The 25659-nt window shown below is 42.5% G+C and overlaps 1 pseudogene; it reads right to left on the bottom strand.

Annotated features, from left to right (window-relative positions):
- Window positions 1–23676: 23676 nt before the first annotated feature.
- LOC111539642 lies at window positions 23677–24570 on the bottom strand (annotated as a pseudogene).
- Window positions 24571–25659: the final 1089 nt, after the last annotated feature.

Consider the following 25659-nt stretch of genomic DNA (forward strand, 5'->3'; position numbering starts at 1 on the left):
TACCTATTGTAAAAGACCAAGATGGCCACCCTCAGGAAGTTCTCCAGAGTACTATCTGGTCCTATAGCCTGTTTCTGTAATTTTCTTCTAATATCAGGTGCTGCCTGAGTAATAAACTTGTCCTTTAGGATTGGCTGTCTTTCAACTGAGTCAATAGACAGGGAATTCTGTTTCATTAAGGCCTCTCTCAGTCTTCCCATAAAAGCTGAGGGATTCTCATCTGGTCTCTCATCTATCATGGAGAGCTTAGAGTAATTAAGAGGTTTGGCCCTAGTTTTTTTGTAGGCCCTCCAATATGCGTATTAAAAAGTGTTTCCTTTTCAGTTCATCAGTGGGGGCACTAGGGTCCCAGCCAAGGTTTTCAAGGAGTATTGCTTTTCTCCCTACTGGGAATGGTTGTTCCTTAATTTCCTTGCCTTCCTTATTTCCTCTTTTCCTTTTTGGCCTGATATAGGAAACATGCTGTCCATCCCCAATTTTTTCTACTGCCTACAGAGCTGCCTGCCTCTCAGCAGCTGTTAAGGTTTGGTTTAAGAGTAACATAACATCTCTCGATGTGAGGTCATACACCTGGTCTAGATTTTGGAAAGCCTCTATGTATCTGTTGGGGTCATCAGAGAATCTACCCTGGTCTACTTTTATTTGTCTAAGGTTCTGCAATGAGAAGGGAACCTGCACCCTTGTGGCACCATGTCCACTGGGCATTTCTTGCAGGGATTAAAGCAAAGCTGGGGAAGTAGGGAGTTTTGGAAGCGGTAGAACTGAAGGAGCCGATGGCACAGTTGGAGGAGGGAGCCCCAGATAAGGGGGACAAGAGGGACTGTGACACTCAGAAGTTGTTTCAGAGGATTTCCCAGGAATTTGTTTTCTTAGCTTTGGGAAATTATTCCCTGTGGGTCTGCCTGATATGACTGCTAAAAGAGCTGGGTCAATTGTGTATCACTTGCAGAGGTCAGAGTTGGTCTGCAGGGCAAAGAAAGCTTGTACATAGGGGACCCCAGACCATTTGCTATCTCATCTACAGAAAAGATTAATTGTTGGATAGTATTAAAATAAAGACTTCCCTCACAAAGCCAGGTTCGTCCATCCCCAAGCTGGTAAGAAGGCCACACCCTTGAGCAAAAGAATATAACCACTTTTTCTTCAGTCCCAGGGTCAAAGAGTTCCAGTGATTCAGAATGCACTCAAGAGGAGAGCAGGCTGAAGATGCTTTGTTACCCATCTAGAAAGAAGGGGAGGGGAAAGAAAGGCATCCTTTAGTCTTCTCTCTCCTTTTAGAGTGGCCCAGGTGGAGAGGAACACAGTGGGGGCATTCCCCCTGCTATTCTCCTTCCCCTGTGCAAGCCTCCTTGTCTTAGCATTTCCAAGAAGGGAGAGGATTATGCTTACTGGGACCCACTGTATGTCCATATGTCACACAGGAGGCTCCTTTATGTGTTAATTTACCTTCCTTATCTGTGTTTGCAGCCTGATTTCTCAGGCTGCTCTTTGCTGAAAGAGAAATGACCTCTTGGGCTGCTTTTTGTTAGTAGAGAAGCTGCTTTTTGTTGGAAGGGAACTCTACTGAGGACCCTTGCCCTATCTGCCTACTTGATTTCTCTTTCTCTCCTCTCACAATATCATTTATGAATATCTATGCAAAAATATGAAATAAAATACTACCAAAAGGAACCTCATACCAAGTTAAGAAAATAATACATCATGACAAAGTGGAATTTATTTTAGGAATAAATAACAAAGTTGGTTCAATGTTAGGCAAGGTTGGTTCAATGTTAGGAAATCCATAAATACACACTCCAAATTAATAGTTATAAATGGAAAATCATCTAATGTTCTCCATGGATGCTGAAAAAGGTATTTGACAAGATTTCCATTGAAAATCTGCAAGGAAATAAGAATTAATCAATACTTTCATTAAGGGAGAAACACTAGTGGTATTTTTAATACAGTCAGGATTAAGGCAAGAAGGACCACTATCTTCACTACTATTTAATATTTTACTGAATGTATTGGCTGATATAATTAGAAAAGAGAAATAAATTAGAGGCAAAATAATTAGGAAAAGGGAAGTGAAAGTCTATATTTGGAAAATATGATAGTATACCTAGAAGCCTTTGGAATTTCCTCAAAAAGAAAATCAATGATAAAACTAACTCAAATAACTAAAAAATTCAGTAAATTAGAAAAATAGAAAACATATGATAATCAATACTTCATATATATGAACAATAACCAGTTAGATGATATAACAGTAGAAAACTCACTTATAATATCAATAAAGAAGATAAAATGCCTAACAAAGGCCGGGCGCGGTGGCTCAAGCCTGTAATCCCAGCACTTTGGGAGGCCCAGACGGGCGGATCACGAGGTCAGGAGATCGAGACCATCCTGGCTAACACGGTGAAACCCCGTCTCTACTAAAAAATACAAAAAACTAGCCGGGCGAGGTGGCGGGCGTCTGTAGTCCCAGCTACTCGGGAGGCTGAGGCAAGAGAATGGCGGGAACCTGGGAGGTGGAGCTTGCAGTGAGCTGAGATCTGGCCACTGCACTCCAGCCAGGGCCACAGAGCGAGATCCCGTCAAAAAAAAAAAAAAAAAAAAATGCCTAACAAAAATGGAATAAGAAATATGAAACAAACATTCCCCAAAAAGACAAAAAATGAGACTTAAATGGAAGTACACAGCTCAGTCTTGGATAGGATGACTCAATGTTTTAAAGACGTCAGTTCCCTTTACGTGAATTCATAAATGTAATTCAATCCCAATAATACCAACGATCTTCAATGGAGCTATACAAGTGGATATTAAAGTTCATATGAGTGTGCAGGAGTACTTATGAAAACATGAAAAAAGAACAGTGATAAGGGGACTAGCCCTTTCAGATATGAAAACAAAGTATAAAACCTCTATTATTAACACACTCCAAGTACTAGTACATAAATAGACTGGACAGATGGACCAGTGGTGTCGAAAAGAAAACAGACCCAAATACACTTGGAGTTACAGTGTATTATAAAGGTGGCATCTCAAATTATTGGGTAAAAGATAGACATTTTTAAAAAATGATGCTGGGACAACTGGATAGTAAAAAGGATAAAATTAGATTCATATACTTGTCATTTATAAGAATAAACTACAAAAAGAGCAGAGATGTAAAAACAGAAACATACATTTATTAGAAGCAAATATGGGTGAATTTCTCTATAAGCTAGATATAAGGAAGGCTTTTAAACTCTCTCTCAAAATATAGGTGCAATAAAAGAAAAGATGCATCAATTTAACTATGTTTTTAAAAATATTTGCATGATGAAAACAACAAACGAAAGCCCGTAAGCAAAGTTAAACAATGAATGACAAACTTGGAGAAAATATTTGCAACATATATCACAGCTAAGGAGTTAATTGAAGGATAAGTGACCAAAGAACCCAAGAGTAAAATGGATAAAAAATATGAACAGACATTTCACACACAAAAAATGTTCAAGCTTACTCATAATTTTAAAAAATCAAGTCAAAACTATGCTGAGATACTATTTCTTACATATCAGGTCGACAAAAAAATTTAAATATAAAAACACATTGTTTGTAAGGCTGCGGACAAATAGGTACTGTAAAACATTCCTGGTGTGAATGAAAATGAGTACAACATTCAGGGAGGGGAATTTTGTAATATCCAACAAAACTACACATAAGTTTACCCTGGACTCAGCAGTACCAGTTCTAGAAATTTTCTGTAAAGTTATATATACCTCCAATAATTTGAAAATACATATATAAGATGTTATATATTGCAGCATTGTTTGTGATTATAAAATATTACAAATAACTTATGTATCCACCCATTTCTAGGAGACTGATCAAATAAACTAGGGTACATTCACACAATAGAATAATGTGTAGCAGAGAGAGACAGACAGATAGACAGACAAAATATCTACAAAGAAATGAAAATATGAATGGCATCAGGATTTCCAAGGGTAACTTGCGTGTTAAACTTAATTAAGCCATATTCTGAAGGAAACTTATTTTGGACCTAATTTTATATCCAAGCTAATATTCTAGGTGTGAGAGCAAAACGAAAGACATGGACATCTAAGAAACACCCTTAAACTGTCTCAGAAAGTAATACTGAAGGATTTGCTCTATTAAATCCAAAGGAGCTAGTAACTACAAGCAAAGGAACCAGAGAAACTTGAGTTAAGTATAAAATGTAAATAAGTGTTGACGAACAATGTTAATATAAGCTCTGCTATTAACTGTGTAATCTCTGATGGGTAACATAACCATATGCATACCTCCTAGACATTCTGGTAAGATTAGAGAAATTAATGCTTATAAATTATTTAATACAAGTTGTAGAATAAAGTGAGTTGCTTTATAAATGTTAGTTGCTGCAGTAATTATTAACAGTATCCTTATTACTAGAACTGAAATTCCAGATAATTTGACAGGAGAGGAGGCAAGAGTAATAAGGGGGAAAGAGAATCTTGTTCAGTTTCTTTTCCCTTTCGGGGGAGAAGTTAAAGACACCAATTAACAGAAATATGTGTTTTAATGACTTAAGGAAAACCAGTAAAAGAACAAAACAGAGTAAGGAAAATTAAATCAGTCTTTTTTTTTTTTTTTTTTTTTTTTTTGAGACGGAGTCTCGCTCTGTCGCCAGGGCTGGAGTGCAGTAGCCGAATCTCAGTTCACTGCAAGCTCCGCCTCCCGGGTTCCCACGCCATTCTCCTGCCTCAGCCTCCAGAGTAGCTGGGACTACAGGCGCCCGCCACCTCGTCCGGCTAGATTTTTTTGTATTTTTTGGTAGAGACGGGGTTTCACCGTGTTAGCCAGGATGGTCTCGATCTCCTGACCTTGTGATCCGCCCCTCTCGGCCTCCCAAAGTGCTGGGATTACAGGCTTGAGCCACCGCGCCCGGCCTTAAATCAGTCTTATAAGACATAAAAGAAAAAAAAATACTGAGAAACTGTAGTAAATTTGAAGGATAGGATAAACCCTACAAATAATCAAAATAAATATAAATGAGCCATATTCTATTAAAATTCAGAGTGGTTACAATAAATAAATTAGCTCTGTGCTATATTTGAATCTTTGTAAAATAAAATGAAACAGAAAAATATATGTCAGGAAAATGTTAACAAAAACAAAAATACGTATTATAATATTAATATCAGACAAAAATAGAATTTAAGGCAAAAAACATACTCTGTGATAAGGGGTTATTTCATACTAATAAAAATGATATTCCAAGTCAGGTGCAGCAGGAGGCACCCATAGTTCCAGCTACTTGGGAGGCTGAGGTAGGAGGATCACTTGAGCCCAGGAGTTTGAGATCAGCCTGGGCAGCATATCGAGACCCTGTCTCTAGAAAGTAAAAATAAAAAATTGTTTTCCAATAAGAAGTTGTAATAACCATACATTTTTACATGTCTAAATGTATAGTTTCAAAATATAAAAATAAAAAACAGATAGATCATGAAAACACAAATCAAAACCACAATGAAATATCACTTGGCACCTGGTAGGATGGCTATAATAAAAAGATGATTACAAGTGTTGTTGAGAATATAGAAAAATTAGAGTCTTCACATACTGTTAGATAAGAATGTAAAATGGTACAGCTGCTTTGGAAAAGTCTGCATTTCCTCAAAAAGCTAAATATAGTGTAAACATGTGATCTAGCAGTTCTACTCCTAAGTATATATCCAAGAGAAAAGAAAACGTATGCTTACACAAAAATGTGTGCGTGAATGTTTATAGCAATATTATTCGTAACAGCAAAAAAGTGGAAACCACCCAGATATCCATCAACTGATGAAAAGATTTTGAGGTTGGACACAGTGGCTCATGCTTGTAATCCCAACACTTTGGGAGAGCAAGTTGGGAGGATTACTTGAAGATCAGGAATTCCAGACCAGCCTGGGCAACATAGTGAGACCTCATCTCTACTAAAAAATTTTTAAAAATTAGCTGGGCATGGTGGTACACATCTGTAGACCCAGCTACTTGGGTGGGGTTCGGCAGGGGTAGACTGAGGTGGGAGGATCTCTTGAGTCCAGGAGGTTGAGGCTGCAGTGAGCCCTGATTGTGCCACTGCACTCTAGCCTGGGCAACAGAGTGAGACCCTGTCTCAAAAAAAAAGAAAAGATTTTTAAAAGGTGGTGTATCCATGCAATGGAATAGTATTTGGCAATAAAGAGGAATGAGGTACAGTTCTGATTCATGCTACAACATGGAGATGAAACTTGAAAATATTATGTTAAAGTGAAAGGAGCCAGTCACAAAAGACCACATATTGTATGGTTCCCTTTAAATGAAACATCCAGGATAGGCCAGTCTGTAGACAGACAGTAGATTAGTGGCTGCCTAGGACTGGAGGAGATAGAGGGAAATAGAGAGTGACTGCTAATGGGCATGGGGATTGGGACAATGAAAATGTTCAAAATTGATTGTGGTCATTGTTGCATAACTGTGAATATCCTAAAAACTATTGAAATATACACTTTAAATGAGTGAATTGTATGGTGTGTGATTCTCTCTTAATAAAGCTATTATGTAGGCAAACACAAAAACAGAAATACAAAGAGAAATTGGCAAATAAAAATACAGATTAAAATAGCTGTTATAGTGAAGTGTATAATCACGTATGCACAGCAAATTATTCAGTAGTGTGTTAGGAATGCCTGTGTATGTATCCACCAGTGCTAGTGTGGGACCTGGCCTCTGCAGCTTTAATATAGCTCCCACTGGTATAGTGCAGAGGCCATGGTTCTAGTCTTATATTCAAATACTTTGGGCCATGGGAGAGTTACTCCGTCTCTCTAGGCCTCAATTTCTTCACTTGTGAAGTAAGAAGGAAGCAGACTGTATGATTACTAAGAACCTTTCTGCTCTTGCATCCTGTGAAGATCTGAAAGTTTCCTCTGATGTGCTGTTCCCAGTGGGCTCTCTGATTTTGGCACAGGTCCTGGCATCTCCTTCTGGTTGAGAGTTAGAGCCTCATGCAGTCAGGAGCAACACCTGGATGGCAACTGTGCAAAGAGAGAAGATAGAGTGTGTGGTCATTTTACTCTGTGGAGACCATTGCCAATCTGGTCCTGTGTTCATTAGAATTTTTAAGGAATACATTTTGTTTTCTATTTAAGGTGTTTTCTTTGCATTTATATTCAAGAAATTAATTCTTAAGAATACTTTGTTATTTGCATCTTTCTAGTGGTCCTGTTAGTTCTTTCAAAAGGATATAAACAACTTTGACCAAAGGTAAAGTAATGAGGAGACTTGCTATTCTGGATTTAATTCTGACCAACCAGATAGAAATAGGGTAGACAGATGGAAATGATGGAAACCATGGGAAAAAGTGAACTGGCAGGGTGGTATCATGGCATAAAAGAATGGGTTATTTAGGGGCAGATCTGAGTTTGAATCTTGGTTCATCTAATTAATAGACATATGATCTTGGACCTGTTGAATAACCTCTTTGAGCCTCAATTTTCTTCTCTATAAAATGAAGACACTATGCCTTACCTTATAGAGTCATTGTAAGAATTAGAGATAATAATGGTAGCTGTTATCATTTCCAATTACTGAATGCAAGAACCATTTTACAACAGCTAGTTACTGCTCAAACAGTGCCAAGCAACTTCCTATGCAGCATGTAAAACCTTGTCTTTGTGGATATCTATGATTGCCTCAAATTTCATTCTTTTTTTTTTTTTTTTTTTTTTTTTTGAGACAGTGTCTCTCTCTGTTGCCCAGACTGAAGTGCAGTGGTGTGAACCCGGCTCACTGCAGTCTCAAACTCCTGGGCTCAACTGATCGTCCTGCCTCAGCCTCCTGAGTAGCTGGGACCACAGGCACATGCCACCATGCTCGGCTAATGTTATTTATTTATTTATTTATTTATTCATTCATTCATTCATTCATTCATTCATTCATCATTTTGTAGAGATGATGTCACATTGTGTTGCCCAGGTTGGTCTCAAACTCCTGGGCTGAAGTGATGATCCTCCCACTTTAGCCTCCCAGAGTGCTGGGATTATAGGCATGAGCCACCATGCCTAGCTCAAATGTCATCTGTAAAGTGAAGTGAAATATACATCCCTTTAGCTTCCATCTAGTGTTCTGATTTTACTATTAGGATCATTTTCTGTCATTCTCATGACAGTTTCCCTACTACATTATATCCCACCCTTTACACTCAAGTGTTCTCTTGGCTACTTCTCATTGCCTTGAAATTTTCCTTATAAGACAAGGTTTCCAGATTCCCCACCATCTGGATGTCACTTGGTGACAGTCACTGTGATTTGCAGCTGGGAACAATAGTCTAAATGTGATCTGATTAACCCAGAAAACATTGAGGCTGTTTCCTCTCTAGATACTCCAAATAGAGACTGGAGTGTCATTAGCTTGTTTAGCAGCCTAGTTACATCCTTGGTTCCTCTTGAATTTGCATTCAACTAAAACCTCCAGAAATTTTCAAATGGACTTTTTTTCAGAGGCTGGTCCTTGCTCCTCTTCGTCCTACAGTTATACGTATTTTTCTAAACTATACTTATTTAGTTATATCTGTGCTCTTTTACGCGAAGAATTCCAAAAAGAAGGAAACATGTTATGTGGATAATACCTAAATTTATTGAAAATGTGCTATGGGCCGGGTGCGGTGGCTCATGCCTGTAATCCCATCACTTTGGGAGGCCGAGGCGGGTGGATCACGAGGTCAGGAGTTTGAGACCAGCCTGACCAACATGGTGAAACCCCGTCTCTACTAAAAATACAAAAATTAGCCAGGTGTGGTGGCACATGCCTGTAATCCCAGCTACTCAGGAAGCTGAGGCAGGAGAATTGCTTGAATCCAGGAGGCGGAGGTTGCAGTGAGCCGAGATTGCACCAATGCACTCCAGCCTGGGTGACAGAACAAGACTCTGTCTAAAAAAAAGAAAAGGTGCTATGAGCAGGCACTTTTTACCCCACATTCAGATGAAGGAACAGGGGGTAAATAGCTTGTGCAAACTCCCAGCCAGCACATATAATTGCACCACTTCTGTCAGAGTTGAGGCCAGCTTCATTAGGTTGCGATCTCCCTGGGTCCCAGTGTCTGTATCTGTACTAGTTGGGCTAGATCATTTCTTGCATTTTTCTCAGCTCTAAGATTCTGCATAACTCTACCAAAACTCCAACTGAAGTGTAGAAAAGAAGTTAAACTTCTGCTTTTCTTTCCTGGGGATTCTACCTGCACGTCAGCACAGTAGCAGAACCTCATATTCGCCCCTATTCAATTTCCTGAGATCAAATTTATTGGGTTGTGAGCCCTGGCTGGCCTGATGAGTGCTTCTGGGGTCAGTAGTTCCACATCTGCTGAAATACTGATGCTGTCACATCCACTGTTCCTCCTACTTGTCAGCATTTGCAGTCTGATGCTCAGATCCTCTGGGCCTTCCTGCAAGTCACTGATCTCACACAGTAGCCCACACTGGCCTGTGGGGTTCTCATATTGCCATGAGAAATGCTTCTAGGACATAAGAGAACTTTGTGCACTGCTATTACAGTCTCGTCAACAAATAGACCGCAATGTTACAGTCTTGCCAATGCACCACAACAAAGCAGTCTCTCGTTGCCCAAGGTATCACGACAAAGAAAATTAAGAAGCGCAGACACTAAGGGTGAGATTGGAGCAAAAGGTTAATAAGCAAAAGAAGAAAGCCCTCAGCTGCGAAGAGCAAGCCCGAAAGAGGGTTACCATTTTTACAATTGAATGCAAAGGCTTTTATAAGAAACCAATAAGGGCTGGGCATCTCATTTGCATAAGGCATTAATTTTTGGTAGCTCCACCCCATCCTCCTAATGCACTTACGGGCCCTTAGTTTGAGTTACTCCATATTGCTTTGTTCCCTTTACTGCACATGTATCAGGGGATGGAATTTTCCATTGTGGGCATTTCTGGGTAAGTCGCCTGTGTAGCCTTTCTTATCTATGCGTTGTGGGCATGTCTTAGGCAAACCTCCCTGTACAAGTTCCCTTATCTGTGCCTGCAGCTTGTTTTTTCAGGCTCTTCTTTTGTTTGAAAGAATTCAACCAAGGACCCACCCTAACTGCCTGCCCGACCATTTTCTTCTTTTCTCCTCTCTCACTGCTGTCTAGAGAACTATTTAAAAATGGGACCCCAAATGTTCTTTCCTGGAATAATCACCTGTGCTACAAACCACAAAGAACTGTAACCACAGTCAGAATGTGACTCTGAGGATGTCGCTTAATCTCCCTGACTGGCTGTGGTCAGTGGGATCAGCTGTGAGTGGATTCTGTGAGCTCTCTGGCGGGGTGGGCTGCTACTGATGGGACTTTAAGCAGCTTGCTCACATCACACTTCACTATTTTGTCCCCTGCAGGCTTCATTCCACAGTGGCTCTGCAAGCCATGTTTCCTTCTTTGGTAAGCTCCTTCTCAGTAAGATCGGGAGCTTTACTTGTGGTAAAAGAAGAGGATGGGTCTTCTCTTCTTGCCTTTTTCCTTTCACCCCCAAACCTAAGCAAGAACCTAGTCTTTACTTTATCAATATACATCCTGGTTTGCAAGAAAAAGAATTCTTTTCATCACAGGGGGTGTTTTATTACCCCTCATGCCCCTGTCTCTAGAATGCAAACACAGACCAAGCTGCTGTGACATTTTACTAGCAGAGAAACCCTGGCACTATTTTGGGAGACCACATTAGTCAGGGTTCTCTGGAGGGATGGAACTAATAGGATTTATATTGCATATGTTTATATATTATATATATGTTTATATATTTATATATAAACACATAAATATATGTTTATATATTTATATAAATCCTGTTAAATTATATATATAAACACACACATATATATGTATATAAAGGAAAGTTTATTAGGTATTAACTGACATGATGACAAGGTCCCACAATAGGCTGTCTGTAAGCTGAGGAGCAGGGAGAGCCAGTCTGAGTCCCAAAACTGAAGAATGTGGAGTCCAGTGTTGAGAGCAGGAAGCATCCAGCATGGGAGAAAGATGTAGCCTGGGAGGCTAGGCCAGGCTCCTCTTTTCACATTTTTCTGCCTGCTTTATATTCTAACCTCCCTGGCAGGTTAGAATATTGTGCCCACCCAGATTAAGGGTGGGTCTACCTTTCCCAGCCCACTAACTCAAATGTTAATCTCCTTTGGCAACACCCTCACAGACACACCCAGGATCAGTACTTTGCATCCTTCAATCCAATCAAGTTGACACTCAGTATTAGCCATCACAAGTCCACCGCTTGTCAACTTGAACCCATACACATCTCCTGAGATCATACATAATCTTCAAATAAAGATAATAGGCCAGGCACAGTGGCTTAAGCCTGTAATCCCAGCACTTTGGGAGGCCAAGACGGGCGGATCACGAGGTCAGGAGATCAAGACCATCCTGGCTAACACGGTGAAACCCCGTCTCTACTAATAAATACAAAAAAACCAGCCGGGCGAGGTGGCAGGCGCCTGTAGTCCCAGCTACTTGGGAGGCTGAGGCAGGAGAATGGTGTAAACCCGGGAGGCGGAGCTTGCAGTGAGCTGAGATCCGGCCACTGCACTCCAGCCTGGCCCACTGAGCGAGACTCCATCTCAAAAAAAAAAAAAAAGATAATAATGAGGTCGTAATTATGCCTAACATAATACAACTGTCCTTTGTGCAACCAGAAACGCACCAATCCCCAACCCAAACACTATTACATAAAGTTAACAATACTTAAATGCTGATGTGAAGTCAATAAATCTTATGTCACATGATAAAGAAAAAAGGAAACAAAATTCAGATATTTTCTTAGTACAAGTGTATACATGCACAAACATGTTTTTAACAAAAGAAGAAGAAAATACTCATGACAATTACAGTCCTCGTTTCTGCAGCTAGTCACATGGTCATAACTGGTATTGATGACTACCTTCTTCTACTACCCATTCTGTATTCCCTTTGGCTTCAGCAAGCACCTCAGCAGGTCGTGGTTTTTTTCCTAATGGAGTGACCCAAACCCTCATTCCTGAGGGGTCAGGGCCATTTGTAGTCCTGCCTGGATTGGACTGTTATAGTTTCCCATTGACCTTAATCACAGGGCATGGTAATACTAAGAGACGCCCTAATAGATTTCCTGTTTTTCATGCATACTCTTTCTGACCTTCTTTGTGGAGTAGTAGACTGATTTCATCTTGATAGTCTGGGTCAATCACCCAAGCCAACTGTGTAACTCCCTTAGCCTGTTGACTTAAAGGTAGGAGGAGCCCAAAGTGGCCAGGTGGCAATCTTAACTTTCAGTTTAATGGAATTGTTGTTGTGTCTCCTGGTGGCAGTGTTCCTCCCTCTGGAACTAAGACCTTTAGGTCAGCAGAATGTAATGTTGCAGGAACAGGAAGCAAAAATTTTGCTAGTGGATCACGACGGGTAATGGTGACTGGTGCCACTTCCACTTCCACCCCTTGATTCCTGGACCCATGAATCCTGGCTATGGGAGAAACAGTACCATATATTGGATATTGATTCAGAGCATACACAACCTTCTGGACAACTTTGCCCCTGCCCTGCAAAGTATTGTCACCTAGTTGGCATTGTAATTGTGACTTCAAAAGGTCACTCCACAATTCTATCAATCCAGATGCTTCAGGATTATAGGGAACATGGTAAGACCGGTAAATTCCATGAGCATGAGGCCACTGTCACATTCCTTTGGCTGTAAAGTGAGTGTCTTGGTCAGAGGCAATGCTGTGTGGAATACCATGATGGTGGATAAGGCATTCTGTGAGTCCATGGATGGTAGTCTTAGCAGAAGCATCGCATGCAAGACAGGCAAACCCATATCTGGAGTAAGTGTCTGTTCCAGTGAGGATAAACCTCTGCCCTTTCCATGATGGATGAGGTCCAATATAATCAACCTGGCACCAGGTAGCTGACTGATCACACCCAGGAATGGTGCCATATTAAGGGCTCAGTGTTGGTCTCTGCTGCTGGCAAGTTGGGCACTCAGCAGTGGCTTTGGTGGGCACTCAGCTCAGCCTGGGTGAGTGGAAGTCCATGTTGCTAAGCCCATGCATCACCTCCATCCCTCCCACCATGGCCACTTTGTTCATGGGCTCATTGGGCAATGACAGCAGTGGCTGGGGAAAGAGGCTGAGTGGTCACTGCAGAACAGGTCATCCTATTCATTTGATTATTAAACTCCTTTTCCGCTGAGGTCACCCACTGGTGAGCCCTCACATGGCATACAAATATCTTCACAGTTTTTTACCTCTCAGAGAGGTCCATCCACATACCTCTTCCCAAAATTTCTTTGTCATCAATTTTCCAATCATGCTTCTTCCAAGTTCTTGACCATCCAGCCAAACCATTGGCTACAGCTCATGAATCAGTATGTAATCACACATCTGGCCATTTCTCCTTCCATGCAAAGTGTGCAACCAGGTGCACTACTCGAAGTTCTGCCCACTGGGAAGATTTTCCTTCCCACTGTTCTTCAGGGATGTCCCGGAAAGGGGCTGTAGTGCTGCAGCTGTTCACTTTCAGTGGTGCCTGCATATCGTGGAGAACCATCTGTGAACCAGGCCCTAGTCTTGTCTTCCTCTGCCAACTGATCATAGGGAACTCCCCATGAGGCCATCAGTTCAGGCTGGGGAAGAGAAGGCAGGGTGGCAGGAATGGAGACCATGGGCATTTGAGCTACTTCCTCATGTAACATACTTTTGCCTTCAGGACCTGCTCAAGCCCAATCACATATATACCACTTCCATTTGATGATGGAATGCTGCTGTGCACAACCCACTTTATGGCTAGATGGGTCAGAATGCACCCAGTTCATGATAGGCAGTTCAGGTCACGTGGTGACATGATGACCCATAGTCAAATGTTGCGTTTCTGCCAAAGCCCAGTAACAGGCCAAGAGCTGTCTCTCAAAAGGAGAGCAGTTATCTGCAGAAGGTGGGGACCTTGCTCCAAAATCCTAGAGGCCTCTGCTTTGATTCACATACGGGGGCCAGCCAAAGGCTCCAAAGAGCATCCCTATCTGCCACTGACACCTCAAGCACCATTGGATCTGCTGAGTCATATGTCCCAAGTGGCAGAGCAGCTTGCACAGCAGCCTGGACCTGTTGCAGATCCTTCTCTTCTGGACGCCACTCAAAACTGGCAGCCTTTCAGGTCACTCAATAAATGGGCCAGAGTAACATACCCAAATGAGGATTATGTTGCCTTCAAAATTCAAATAAGCCCACTAGATGTTGTGCCTCTTTCTTGGTTATAGAAGGGGCCAAATGCAGCAACTTATCCTTCACCTTAGAATAAATGTATTCAAAGGCCCCACACCCCTAGCAATTTCACTGAGGAAGAAGGTCCCTGAATTTTAGTCGAATTTATTTCCCATCCTCTGGCATGCAAATGTCTCAACAATAAGTCCAGTGTGTTTCCTACTTCTTGCTTACTGGATCCAATCAGCGTAGTGTCATCAATATAATAGACCAGTGTAATATGTTGTGGAAGTGAAAAGCGATCAAGGTCTCTCTGAATAAGATTATGACACAAAGCCAGAGAATTGATATGCCCCTGAGGTAGGACAGTAAATGTATATTGCTGGCCTTGCCAGCTGAAGGTAAATTGCTTCTGGTGGATCTTATGGACAGGAATGGAGAAAAAGCCATTTGCGAAATCAATTGCTGCATAGCAGGTACCAGGAGATGTGTTAATTTGCTCAAGCCATGAAACCACATTTGGTACAGTGGCCACAGTTAGAGTCACCACTTGCTTAGGCTTATGATAATCCACTGCCATTCTCCAAGATCCATCTGTCTTCTGCACAGACCAAATAGGAGAGCTGAGGGGGTTGTGGTGGGAATCACCACCCCTGCGTCTTTCAAGTCCTTGATGGTGGCACTAATCTCTGTAACCCCTCCAGGGATGTGACACTGCTTTTGATTTACTATTTTTCTAGGTAGGGGCAGCTCTAATGGCTTTCATTTGGCCTTTCCTCTATCAATGAGGGAGCCGATGCAGGGGTTCTGCCAGCTGCTAAATATCTCTCTGCTAATATGTATTCTGGCACTGGGGAAATGACCACAGGATGAATCTGGGAGCCCACTGGACCCACTGTAAGTTGGACCTGAGCTAAAGCTCCATTAATTACCTGACCTCCATAAGCCCCTACTTTAATTGGAGGACCGCAATGATGTTTTGGGTCCCCTGGAATCAACGTCAGCTTCAGCTTAGTCCCTGAAATGTCTGATCATTTCCTTTTCCCCAGTGCACATTTACCCTGGCAAAAGGCCAGAGGGCTTCTTGGGGAAGAGTGGGAGAAAGATTAACAGCATAAACTGTGGGTAGTGGAGTGGAGTCCTTCCTCAAGGGGACCTGGCCTCCTCTTCATTCAAGGGGTTCTGTGTCCGTAAACTTGCTCAAGTCTGGAAATTGAGGGGCCGTGATCCTGTTTTTATAATTAAAATTAGTCTTTTGTCCATCTGACCTAGAAGTTTTATCCTTATATAAATTAAGTAGGAATGCAGTAGGCTTCCTATCAATTTCACTTCTGGGAACATTGTGATTAATTAGCCAGTGCTAGAGCACTACATGAGTCAGACTATTCTGATCGCTGCTTTGTCTCTGCTGTCCACCACATAGCTACGCCCTCCTTGTCTTTGACAGTTGAGTGCTGCCACTTGGCCCCTGCCACCTCAGGATCCAATTATTCCCATTGTATTTAAATGTTGTAGTTGAGTGACTGCAGTTCCCACTGTTAGATCTGACATACAACAGCAATTACAGGGCTCTTCAAAGATGCAGGTGCTGCCCTCACAAATCTGTTTCACAAGGCATTGGTCAAGGGTATATCTTCTGGACCCCCTCGGCTGGGATGAGTAAGTCTAAAATGACTAATTCACTCCACCATTCCGATCTCCCTAACCCTTTAGATCCCTTCCTCTATACTAAACCAAGGGAGATCAGGCATTTCCAGTTCGCTCACAGTGGGCCACCTTTTAACCCATATTTCAGCTAACCAAGCAAATAAACTATTAGAACCTTTTTTTAACTCCCCGAACTGCAACATTAAATGCAGAGTCCCTCCTTAGTGGGGCCAAATTAATAAATTCAACTTGACCCAACTCCATCTTCCTTCCATCATTATCCCATACCCTTAATATCCATTCCCATGCCTATTCTCCAGATTCCTGTTTATATAAATTAGAGATCTCAAACAGTTCTTTTCTAGTGTAGAGCATCTCCTCATGGGTCACATTCTCAATCTCACTTCTAGGGGCCCTCTGGGGCTTTATTCCAGTTATAGATCTAGAAGCAAACAAGGGTGTTGGGGGTGGCTCCTGAGGAGAATCAACATTATTTTACCTGGCAACTGCCCCAGAGGAGGCAATCACTATTTCCTCAGGCAGCACAGGGTTTATCTCCTCAGACAAAGCTGGAAAGGCTGATGGCAGCATGGGCGAGGGAGGGGATGTTGCCACTACCAGGGATGGGGAAGCTGTTCCTTCTGGCAAGAAAGGTTCATCGGAGTTTACAAACTCAGTGTTCTCAGCTTCATCAGGCTCCTCCTACATGTTCACATTCCAAGTTTTAGAGTCTGATTCCTTTCCGGTCAATGCCCTCACTTTAACAGTAGACACCAGGCAAGGCTGTGCACGCATCTTTCATTGCAGGTCAGCCACTCCTATGCTAAGAGCTTGTATCTGTTTTTCCACCCATTCAGCTCTTTCTCTACAGGAGATAAGACTCTGACTCAGGGCAATCTTCGCAGATTTGAGGCTCAGTATCTGCTTCTGAAGCCAGGAGACAGAATCCCTGAGTTCATAATTTTCTTTCATCAATTTGTCCAGTGAACTTAGGAACAACCAGCCAGCTTCATTATGTTTCTTGGTTCTCCATATATGGTCAAAGGTATTATGTATAGAGTCACTAAACTCCTTGCCTCTCACAACCAGTGACTCAGAAGTGTCAAATGCATTTATTTTGCATAACTCTCTAAACAGTTCATGCCAAGGGCTATCAGGGTTCACCATACTATTAAGAAATAGAGTCCTTAGCAGCATTTTTGGGGCCCATCATATTAAGCAGCCAACTCTAGGAACCCCAAAACCAATGAAAGGACTCCATCCTTAATATTCTATTCCTCTAGAACCACCCTCGGTGCCAAAATCTGTATTAGTCAGGATTCTCTAGAGAGACAAAACTAATGGGATATATATATATCTCCAGGGAGCCAACACAGGGGTTCTGCATTTGCTCATATATATATGAGTTAAGTATTAACTGACATGATCACAAGGTACCACAATAGGCTGTCTGTAAGCTGAGGAGCAGGGAGAGCCAGTCCGAGTGCCAAAATTGAAGCCCGGTGTTTGAGGGTAGGAAGCATCCAGCACAGGAGAAATATGTAGGCTGGGAGGCTACTTTTCACATTTTTCTGCCTGCTTTATAGTCTAGCTGCACTGGCAGCTGATTAGATTGTGCCCACCAAGATTAAGGATGGCTCTGCCCATTCCCCAGCCCACTAACTCGAATGTTAATCTCTTTTGGCAACACCCTCACAGACACACCCAGGATCAATACTTTGTACAATCTGATCAAGTTGACACCCAGTATTAACCATCAGAGAATTTGGGAGAAATTTTTCCTTTATGGCATCAAGGATTTTCCCTTCTCATTGGCAACAGATGGGATGAATAGAACAATTGTCTCTTTAAAGTGAGGGATATGAAGATTAACACTTTCCTTTCTAGGATATGTACTGTGTATCTGCAACAAGGAAAAGTATTTGCAATTTTGCAAATTTCTGGTAAATTTTTCATTTTTGTTTGAAAATCACGCTTGTTTGTTGAATAATATTCTTAGTCAGGATTAGGGGGAAGTCTGTATTCCTGTGTACCCTATGAGGGAAGAACATTGTGGTTACTTGTCACTTTTAACCCAGAGTTTCTGCCCTGAAGAAAGAGATAGAAGTGTCCAGGACCCCTTACCCCCAGGAAAGGTGGCAGAGATACAGTCTCAGTCATAGCCCTCTCTGTTTTTTGTCCCAGAGACAAGTAAACTGAGTCAGCTCTGGGGTACTTAGTCAGGTGTGGAATCCCATTTTCAGGCAGGAAGGAGCACCCAGGTGTGGACTTTATACAACTTGCCTTTCATAGCGAATAAGAGAATGAAACCCTTTGTCTGCTGCCTGTTTCTCAGAGTCCTGTGCTTTATATCACATTGCAATAAAAAGAAGGAGAGCATGACTGGACTCAAACAGGGATGCATCCCTAGTTTTGGCAGTTTCTAAAATAAACAGTGAGAGTTTAAATGCCTTAGCCAGGGCCATCTGACACCCAGATCTCCTGACTTTAAACACAAAGTTCTTTCCACTTAGCCTCTAGGGCCAGGTTACTTTAAGCTGAAGGGCAAACAGACACCACCCAAGATGGGTTTCCAGCAAGGGCCTCCACTGACCTCCCATTTTTCTTCTCTAGCCTGGGAGCCCCCTGCAAAAGTTCTAGGAGAGGAAGAATAGAGGTAAACGAAAAAGACATTCTGCCAAACAGCCACAATGTAACAATAGGGTTCCTCTGTTTGGAGAAAAGAGTGAGAAGGGACTTGAGGTCTCTTTTGGGTGGTTTGACCCTCTGGGTGACTGTGACCACTCATTGCTGAGGGCACTCTCTCCATCCTCTATCATGTGGTTGTGAGCAGCTTGAGCTGCAGTCCAAAACAGATTCTGTTCCAACTTAGTGAACTGTGGTGATGGCAAGTCATTCTGGTTTTCTGGCTTTCCTTGTTTCATTCCTTCTATTGATTGATCAGTCTTTTATTCTAGACTTTCTTCCTGTGCTATCTCTTCAGTCTTTTGGGCCCCAGGCCTCTGGATTGGGTGGGTCAGCAGGCTATCCTGAGGGGGTGAGGTTTTAGGTCCTATGGCTGCCCTTCCCAAGTCCATGACCCACCACACATGCATCTTGACCACTCCTGGCTCTGACCACAGCATGGATGTCCCCACTGCATGTGGTGTTTGATTAAGAAGTCCCCCAAGGAAACGTCTGGAGGCCCACTGATCAAGAAGCCCGGGAGAGGCATCGTGGCAGCCGAGCATCCTCAGACACTTGGACCCTAGCTGATAAGGATTGGCTGTGTCCACACCCAAATCTCACCTTGAATTGTAGCTCCCATAACTCCCACATGTTGTGGGAGGGACTCGATGGGAGACAATTGAATCATGGGGGCAGTTTCCCCCATACTGTTCTCATGGTAGTGAATAAGTCTCATGAGAGCTGATGGTTTCATAAGGGGAAACCCCTTTTGCTTGGCTCTCATTCTGTCTCTTGCCTGCTGCCATGTAAGACATACCTTTTGCCTTCTACCATGATTGTGAGACCTCCTCAGCCATGTGGAACTGTGAGTCCATTAAACCTCTTTTTCTTTATAATTTACCCACTCTCGGGTATATCTTCATCAGCAGTGTGAAAACGGACTGCTACACTAGCCCAGCAACTTAGCTCATCTAACTGCTGCTGGCATCTGGCCGAGCAGCCCAGTTTCCTGGTGACAGTGGGATGAAGAATCAAGGGCTCCCTTGAGTGCTGTTTCAGGCATAATAGTAGGTTTTCCTAAACTGGTGGTCATTTGTGCTCCAGATTTGTAGGGGCTCTTGCCATGATCTGAGAACAAGTCATTTCCTCTTGGTTTTTATGATTAATGTGACCTGGTGAGAGACAGACTATACAAGCAGACAATGGCCAGACCATATAAGACAGTGGAATTCTGACCCGCAACCTCTGCAGCAACCAGCCCAGGAGGGTCAGCACTCGACATTGACTGTGGCTTCCCTATTTTTTATCACTGCCTCCTCCCCAATTTGGTACCAACCAGAGACAGCCAAATATGCACACCAAAGCAAGCAGTCGCATTGTGGCAGGCTGGGTCTCCATTAGCAACCAGGGCAATCAGCTTTCACCAGCACCTTACTGTAGCTCTGGTAAATGTATAAGTTAAACATAAGTTAACTTAATTAATTAAGTTTAACATAAGTTAAACTTAGTACAAAGGCTAGAATGTAAAAACAAGTTCATTAATAAACCTCCTGGACCTTCTCAGATCTCAGAGTTTAATTAAAATAATGGAGACATTCTTGCACACCTGGTACCAGGATCCACTTTAGATTAAGTCATCTTTCCAAGGCTCTGAAGTAATTGACTAGATCCTGGACCCTAGTTAAAGATTAGATAGAGTGAAACACCTTGGCTTTCGGCTTGTAGATGCACTGAACGTATATAAGCACTAGAAAAAACTTGTAACTTTGAGTTGGTCTGATGAGTTACTCTCACGTTCTCCCTGTAACTGGTTGCCGAAATAACACAGCTCAATAATAAACTCCCTTCTTTCCCAGTCTGTCTGCATCTCATTATTGGATCACAAGAACAAGCAGCTGGACCTCATTCTACCTGACAACAATATGGAAGTCCTCAGTCCTAGTCAGCCAACCTCCACTTTCCTACACCAACGGCCTTCAGTCAGAGCCCACCTGAAGCTTCCCATTTTCCACTATGAAGCATCCCCACTCCCTGCCTGCCTTGGAGTCTCTGCCCAAGACCATGATGGTGGCTGTGGCTGACTCACTCTGCTGCTCTCATCCAGGCGATTTTTGTTTATTTCCACACTGGGTAAGTCGTATTAGCTTTTCAACTTCCTGCCATCTCCTACCCTCAACTGCTCAAAGGGAAAATATCCTCAGTAATGAGAAGGGAGTGATTTTGTGCTGATGGGCTCTATTTTCTTTAAAAGAGTACAATCAAATGACAGCAGGCAACAGAAAGCCGTCTTTTTTTTTAGTGTTTGCAGCGGTCTCTGCATTACCCACAGGGATGTTAAAGGCAAGTGGCCAACCCTGGTGCTGAGGATCCACTGTGAATAAAAAATTCAAGAGGTTCTGTAGAAAACCAAGCTTTAAGGATTCCCAAATCTGATGATGTAAGTGTCTTTTTATATTGATTGTTGAAGCCCCACCCCACCCCTCATTTTACCTCCCACATTCCCTTTTTGGATACCTTTCTCTTGCATGAGATTTGCACCCAGATAGTTCCTTTGCTGCCTTTAGAACCCCCCATTAGCAGCAATTAAAAAAAGGTCTTCCAGCAACTTGACACTTTTTGAAATGCTAATTGATGCTAAGCAGAGCCATCGGCTGTCGTTCACACCTACTCAGTCCCTGCCCCGGGCTTTTTTGCATATTTAAATCAATAAGTTTCTAAACCTGGGAAATGTGAGTTATGCAAATAGCTGTTCCTACCACCCTTGCTGAGATTAGTACCTGTGGGGCTTTAGAAAATCCTCAGGTGTCTGACAGTGTTTTAAGTCTGCAGGTGGAATGCTCAGATCATCTTGGGAGTGACCGTTATTAGAGCTTAGTTTGAGTATTTGCATAAACTGGTTGAAAAACACTGCCCAAGTCTGTTGCCTAAGCAATAAAATGATTTTCAATGAAATCCACGTATACTGACACCAGTGAAAGAAATAATTCAGTGATGAGATTGCTAAATTCGGTACAGAACTAATTAATGTCCACAGGGTAAGAAATTCATAACCAAAGACAGAAATCATTTACAACTTATCAATCATCCGTAAGTCAATAGCTAGCATCACAGTCTGATCAGTCAATAGTATGTCCATAGTAGCCAATTGTGAAAGGCGACAGAATTAAAAGTCACTTGTGTTAAAAAAATAAAAATAAAAAAACAAAACCCTGATTAATAGAGTCAGGGAAAGCCATGAAGAGAGGGTTCTCATAGTTGTAGGCCTATTAAGAACTATCACAAAAGACTAGGCAAAAACTACAACCTTGCACAAAGGCCATCACAACCTTACACAAAATATATTTCTGCAAGGACTTCTGTCTAGCAACTGCCTGTCCAATCTCAGACTGGTGCCCCCCACCCCTTGTTATTGATCCTTGTAGCCAAGGATAGTTATCTCAAAACAATTGTGTTATTCTGTAACTGAGCTCACGTTCAGCTGCTCACCACTCAAAAAGCCAGATATGTGAGAAGTGAGGATTGGCAAAAGGAAAGCAGGTTTATTCAAGTGCTAGTGGCTTGGGAGATGGCCAGACTCAAGTCTCTAAAAGCCATCTCAAAAATCTCAAGCTGGGACCAGGTGTGGTGGCTCATGCCTGTAATCCCAGCACTTTCGGAGGCCGAGTCAGGCAGATCACCTCAGGTCAGGAGTTCAAGACTAGCCTGGCCAACATGGTGAAACCCCATTTCTACTGAAAATGAAAAAAAAAAAAAAAAAAAAAAAATCAACCAGGCATGGTGGCACATGTCTGTAGTCCCAGCTACTCGGGAGGCTGAGGCAGGAGAACTGCTTGAACCACGGAGGCCGAGGTTGCAGTAAGCTGAGATCGCACTAGTGCCCTCCAGCCTGGGCAACAGAGCAAGACTCTGTCTCAAAACAAAACAAAAAAACCCCAAAAAACCAAAAAAACCTCAAGCTGGTTAAAGGGTTTTGTTTTTGTTTTTGTTTTTGTTTTTGTTCTGGAGACGGACTTTCACTCTTGTTGCCCAGCCTGGAGTGAAATAGTGTGATCCCAGCTAACCGCAACCTCTACCTCCCCAGGTTCAAGCAATTCTCTTGTCTCAGCCTCCTGAGTAGCTGGGATTACAAGCATGCACCACCACGCCCCCACGCCTGGCTAATTTTGTATTTTTAGTAGAAACGGGGGTCTCTCCATGTTGGTCAGGCTGCTCTTGAACTCCCGACCTCAGGTGATCTGCCTGCCTCAGCCTCCCGAAGTGCTGGGATTTACAGGCATGAGCCACTGCGCCCAGCCTTTTTTTAAACAAAAAACAAAACAAACAAACAAAAAAACCACACAATTACTTTATTGATTTCTTACAATCAAATACTACCAACTAGCATTATTTCCACTCTTGCATCATTAAAACTAAAGGGTAATTCCTCCTTGGTATTTTCAAATGATGCATTATACAATAAACAAAGTTAGAACTTAAAATGCACCCTGATTAATTATGTAAACTGGTAATTTGTTTTAAAAGCATAATAATTTGGTTCCTTTCTTCATAAAGTAGAAATTGAAATATTTCTCCTGATAGTCTTAGGGTTATCATTATGAGTGGTGCAAAGTGTAGCACATATAGTTTCATCTAGAAGGGTGTGTCTCTTACACACCTTATTTAAACAAAATGTGCATTAACAAGATGCATACAGTCAATGCATGATAGAAAGCATGTTTCAAATATAAGGTAACCCCTCAGGCCACCACATTATTTAGGTTTTGCATGATCATTTATGGCATTACAGAGTAATTATGCATAACATACTTTTATACATTTTAACCCTGAAGATAAGAAAAATAATTGTTGCTTGAAAAAAATTATTCTAGGTAGGCATTTGGTTTGTATCAGGAGAAACTGAACCTCCACGAGTTCAGTGTCTGCCAAGTTGGAATCATTAGCTCAAGTCAGTGAATCAGATACGCGATGCATTTCACAGTGACACTGTTTCCCCAGTCCTGGCAATGCCTCTGCTCCCACAGTCCGCCAGGTGAAGAGTTTCCAGAATGACCCTTCTATGTGTTTTTCCCTTTTCATTTTTTTGCTGGATTGACTATTACTATATTATTTCCTCTTCTTCCCTCTTCTGTGACCTTCCATTTTAATCATTCATAAATCCTTTCAGAATATCCTCACAGAGCTCCCTAAAGGGAAGTTCTGGAGTTGAAAAAATCCAAGGGAGGAAATTGGGAACTGGAATGTCCTTGGCTTTCCTGGTATTTTCTGCAAACTTCTGCCAGGTTGAGGAGGCTGTAGCAGTTTCTGAATGTGGTGGCAAGCTCCATAACTCTGACATTTCTACAAAATCAGCATCTACATCCAGCTCCTTTTCTAATGGACCTTTTAGAAGTCTGGCCTTTTCAGCCTTTAGTTGTTTATTTTCTTTCCTTAATCTTTCATTCTTGGTCACAAGGAATTTCACATGCCTCTTCAAATCTGCAGTTTTGGATGCCTGCTCCTCTGTAATTGTTTTGTCATCTTTTGGGGTTTTGCTTCCAACACATGGCTCTGCTGGCTCACTCTTTTGCTGAAGTAAATACAGTAGTGGTGTCTGGGTCCTGTCAAAGATCCCCTGAATCTCAGGCAGGCGTTTCTCTGTGGAAGGGCTGTGCTTCTGAGAAAGGGGGCTCTGGCCCTCTGCAGAGTGTTTGTGAGATGCCTGAAGATGGGCGACTACATCCTTTGTGTTCTGTTGGGCTTTCGATCTTTCTTCACGCTGGGGCCTTTTCCATCTCTCTTGGATGAGGAGGAGCTATTCCTTTGCCATTCCAGTGAAAGCTGAGCCTGTTCAGATTGTGTCAGCTTCATGGCTTCAGAAAGATAGGCCGCAGCCTTTTTGTGACAAGAAATAGCCTCTTCATATTTGCCTGCTGCTAATAAAGGGTCTGCTTATCTGCTCTGTTGACGAGCCAGGTTGAGGGGTCCTTCCATTACTTCCATAGACCCTGGGGTAAGCGGCGGCCTTAGGAAGGGGAGTGGTGGTGCCAGGGAACATGGAGAGGACTGCAGGGGAGCATGAGGCAGCCGTGGAGACCACGGCCCCTCTCTGCGCCCCAAGAGCCAGCGGTGAGCACAGAGCAGGCAACAACCTCACCACTTCCTCCTCTGGCGCCATGCCACTAAAGGGACTTTAAGGGGAAATGTTGCATGGAAACCATGCGCAGAAATGGTCTGGAGTGCAGCACTGCTTGCCGTTTTCTGATGGCTTGTTTGAGTAATGGACATCCAGTGGCCTGGTCGGCCTCATCTTGGCAGGGATTGGGTTATGGGTTAACCACGCACTGATTTCTTCTCAAAAAGGGGAAAATTGCAACTGCCATCTCAGCTTCTTGCCTGGATTGTTTAAAAATTAGCATTTGGAATTTTCAAGCAAATAGGTAGCTATAAATGTAGCAAGAAACAAAGCGAGGGAGGGGTTATTTTCGTAACTACCCAGTGGGTTCACCTTACCCACCACCTAGACAGAGCTGATTTATCAAGACAGAGGAATTGCAATGGAGAAACAGTAATTCATGCAGATCCAGCTGTGTGGAGACAGGAGTTGTTTTATTACTCAAATCAGTCTCCCAGAACATTTGGGGATCATAGTTTTTAAAGATAATTTGGCAGGTAGGGGCTGGGAAAGCAGGGAGTGCTGACTGGTCAGGTTGGAGATGGAGTCATAAGAGAGTCAAAGTGAGTTTTTCTTGCTGTTTTCTGCTCCTGGGTGGGATGACAGAACTGATTGAGCCAGATTACTGATCTGGGTGGTGTCAGCTGAGTGCAGGGTCTGCAAAATATCTCAAACATTGATCTTAGGTTTTGCAATAGTGATGTTATCCTCAGGAGCAATTTGGGGAGGTTCGGACTCTTGCAGCCAGAGGCTGCATGACCCCTAAACTATAATTTTAAATCTTGTAGCGAATTTGTTAGTTCTACAAAGGCCGACTGGTCACCAGGCAAGAAGGGGATCGTTTCAGGAAAGGGCTATTATCAATTTTGTTTCAGAGTCAAACCATGAACTGAATTCCTTCCCAAAGTTAGTTCAGCCTACACCCAGGAATGAAAAAGGACAGCTTAAAGGTTAGAAGCAAGGTGGAGTTGG

Source organism: Piliocolobus tephrosceles, chromosome 18 (assembly GCF_002776525.5).
Source record: "Piliocolobus tephrosceles isolate RC106 chromosome 18, ASM277652v3, whole genome shotgun sequence".
Taxonomy (NCBI): domain Eukaryota; kingdom Metazoa; phylum Chordata; class Mammalia; order Primates; family Cercopithecidae; genus Piliocolobus; species Piliocolobus tephrosceles.